The sequence below is a fragment of the Penaeus monodon genome, chromosome 42 (assembly GCF_015228065.2).
Source record: "Penaeus monodon isolate SGIC_2016 chromosome 42, NSTDA_Pmon_1, whole genome shotgun sequence".
NCBI lineage: Eukaryota > Metazoa > Arthropoda > Malacostraca > Decapoda > Penaeidae > Penaeus > Penaeus monodon.
The window spans coordinates 9152551-9156449 of record NC_051427.1 but is presented as its reverse complement, the minus strand read 5'-3'; the positions used below and the strand labels follow the sequence as shown (position 1 = coordinate 9156449).

At 36.0% G+C, this 3899-nt stretch overlaps 1 pseudogene; it reads left to right on the top strand.

Annotated features, from left to right (window-relative positions):
• The window catches only part of LOC119598977, a 6444-nt pseudogene extending 2805 nt beyond the window's left edge, over window positions 1–3639 (top strand).
• Window positions 3640–3899: the final 260 nt, after the last annotated feature.

Sequence of the window (3899 nt, the reverse complement as noted above, 5' to 3'; positions counted from 1 at the left end):
TCAAATGGCTTCAAGCTCATGGCAGACAATGTATACAGTAATTACAGTTAATAGCACACCTGTTGGTACTATCTTGAAGAGGCTAACAAATGTCCATGTATATTTTAGGTGGATAGAACATGGAACGTTTCCACAAAGCCCACAAAATGCCAAAAGGTTTCCTATCCATGTGTGTTTATTACTGCATGATATGAGACATACTCTGTTTGGAATTATTATTTATTAAGTATGCATATGAGTAAAGATAGGTTACAGTCATCAGTGCATTTTGGACTTGGATGATAAGGGGGGTGGGGTGCCAATATTTAATGTTTATTTACTGTCAGAATTTTAAACCCTATGTTATGATTTTTTCCTTTTTAAACTGTTACTTAAATTTTTGATGTTAATGTTTGGGTTCATTCTTGTTTTAAAAAGGCCCCTACCACTATTTCCAAAATTTTGTTACCATAGTTTTTCTCTATCTCTGCATGACCTTACTTTCAAGATTAAGCTAAATCATTAATTGAAAACCTAATACATAAACTATGCATTGTATATATGTATCTTGCTGTGTCTGTTTTAAATGGAAAACCATCCTTTTTCTTGCCAGGTTTGTCACTTGATCCAGCCAAGCGCTACGCAAAGGTAGTAGATGATGCCTTCCACATATCGGCTGCGGTGCTTGACACCACCTCTGTTACAGATGATGAAATCATTAGGGTGAGTGTCTTGGGGCAGTTCCTTTTTATGATTATTTTCTTGTTTCTATTTATCTTTATTACTGCCGTAACCAACACATTTATTATATTGTTCTTATTAACATATTTTAATCCTGCTTATCATTAGTCATCAGTTTTGATGCATCAGCAGCACCATCATTGTTTGCTTTTATTATCTTAAATGCTGCTAAAATTACATGTTTCCCAAAAAGTTTTTCTTTTTTTTCTATATGTCATTTAGAAAAATAAAAAAAGCAAGAAAAACGTGGATAAAGAAAACCCCACTGAAAACTTTGTTAATTATATTAAACCATCTCAATTTTGCATGAAAATTAATATAACTCCTCTCCCATTCAGGTCATGGTAGGGGTGGAAGGCTATGAAACACTCATCTGCAATCTGAGCAAAAAATTGGGCATCTTGCAATGCCCACTGGACTTGCAGTTCATGGAGGGCAGCCGCATTGCCTTCTACACCCTGGGAGGCAAGGGTGTTGTCCACCTCTCGGGCTATGTCATTCCCGACTTGGAAGATGAGCTGGATGAGGAGGAAGAGGTAGAGGAAGAGGAGGAAAATAGTGATGAAGGTAGGCTTTGCAGTCACATGATAACTTCGGATGTATTGGTGGAAAATGAAAAGGAAGATATATAAAGCCAGTAGCAACCAAGAAATGGTATAGGTAGAGGGATAAGAAATGTCATAGAAAAAATTTCATTTACATTTCGAAAACCCCAGCACTGGTGCCGAAAAACAAGAAGAGAAGAAACTGGAAATCAAAGGGCAGATCAAAGAAAGCGAAAGTGTTGCTTGGTGAGTAGTGATGATAGAGACCCCTCTTTTTTTTTTGAAGGGAAATTCAATGTGTGATCTTTCGTGCCCCTTTAAAAGTTCAGTTTGATAGCTTCTTGAATATTTATAGGTGTAAAGATTTTGTGGGATGGCGAAGAGGATGGGGATGATGACGACACGATGAATGATGATGATGAAGAGAAGGAGAGTGATGAAGAAGGTGAGGAAGAGGAAGGGGAAAAGATGATGACGATGATGATGACGATGATGAACCAGATGAGGAAGAGAGGAGAGATGATGGAACAAATGAAAGTAGTAGTTTGAAGCTTTTAAGCTTTTCCCTCAAGTTTAACCCACTGGTGCCGAGAACATATACTTTTCCTCTTTAAATTTCGTTTTGGGGATTTTGTTTGCCCCCAACAAATGGTTCCAAAAGTGCTTGGCCCCCAAAAGAGTTGATTGATATAGGCCTTTGTGGATGTCACCTGTTTCCCCTTTCCTTGAATTTTTTTTTCTTTCTTTCTTTTTTTTTCTTTTTTTTTCAATATTGTTATTATTGATATGGATTTTATGTTTGATTAGTATAAGTTATGAACCAACTTTTCTAAAACGGGAAAAAAGGGTATACAGGGGGGGACTAAGCAATTAGCTTCTTGTTGACTAAGCACTTGGTGGAACCACTATATGTAAACAAACTTTATAACTAAATCCTGGTCATGAGATATATGAAACATCCCATCCCAGTATCATTGTATTAGCAAAGGCATTATAACTGTAAAAAGTATAAAATGTAACAAGAATTGCCAATAGAAACTCCCGCCCTGAAATCTAAACTAGTTTTTTTGTTTCTAAAAAATTCTAGCTGCTTTAGTGCTAAGCCAAATAAAATGAAAAATAAAAAGTAAAGGGGGAAATAAAACGCCAAAAGGAAAGGCTGAAACTCCGGGAAATAAAGTGCAAACACCAAAAGCCAAGGCGAAAGCACGGAACAGAAAAACCCCAAAGGCGAAAGAGAAAGCAAAACAAGTCCCAAGACTCCTGAAAGTAAAGAAAGCGGAAAAAAACCCCCAAGAAGGAGGCAGTTACCATGAATGGGGTGAGTTCTCTTGAGATTACAAGTGAACTATGTCTGTCTGCCAGTCTGTTTTGCTATCTATATGTTTTTGTATGATAGTCATCCTGAGTCTTTTTTTGTTTTCTTTTTTTTTTCAAATCTAACCTTCTTTCTCGTACAGACACCAAAGCAGAAGAAGCCTGAAAACACACCAGGTAAATCATGAAGTTTAGTTTCATTAACCAAATGGAAGCCATGAAATTGTTCATCATAAATGTAGGGAAAGCCGATTTATTATTTTTTTCTCAAGATTTTGACTTACTAATTAAAACAAGCTCTTTCCAACACAGCCAAGATAGAAACTCCTTCTGGATCTCAGACCCCAAAGATGATGAAGATTGGGGGGATGAAGGTTGAGGAACTTAAAGTTGGGCAAGGACCAAAAGCTAAACCAGGAAACATGGTATGTGTTCTGTGGTCCCTTTATATTTATATTTATATGTGATATATGATATAATGTATATATATGTATATATGATAGAGTTGACTCACTGGCCGCACCCCTAATTGAACTGCTTCCCCTGCAGGTGTTCATGTACTACGAGGGCAGATTCCCCAATGGCAAAATGTTTGACAAGTGTCAGGTGGGTAAGGGCTTCGGTTTCCGGCTGGGGAGAGGAGAAGTAATCAAGGGTTGGGATATGGCCATTGTAGGCATGCAGCCTGGAGGAAAGAGAAAGATTGTCTGCCCACCTAAGATGGCGTAAGTAGTATTTTTTGGAAGCTCTTATTTTGGAGACGATCTGCTATCCCTTTGTATTTGTTTTAAATTTTCCTGATGATCATGAGTGTTTTTTATACTTGGGTTATATATGTAGGTATATGTATTGATATGTATCTTGCTGATGTAAATCACATTTGATCACTTTAATTATAGTTGTATTATATATATTGCTTTTGGTAATTTACCTAGATAATTCCAGATTTCTCATGTTTTATTTTCCATCTCAGGTATGGTGAGCGAGGAGCACCACCAGACATCCCACCCAACTCCACTCTAATCTTTAATATAGAACTAAAAACCATAAAATAGATAAAAAATATTAGTTGGAGCAGTGCACTTTCTTATGTTTATAAAAAGGGAACTTTGGCTTTTTATGTGTTTCTTCATTCGTTCATTTCTCCACTTTTTCTTCTGGACCATTATTGTTTGTTTCTCTTCTAATTTAAAAGAAAAAAGGATTGTAATTATTATGATTAATTATTATTGGTAGTCATTATTATTATTCATCTATATTTTTTTCATTTTACAAACGTTTTTTTATATAAATTATGTAGTTCGCATTATATGTAAG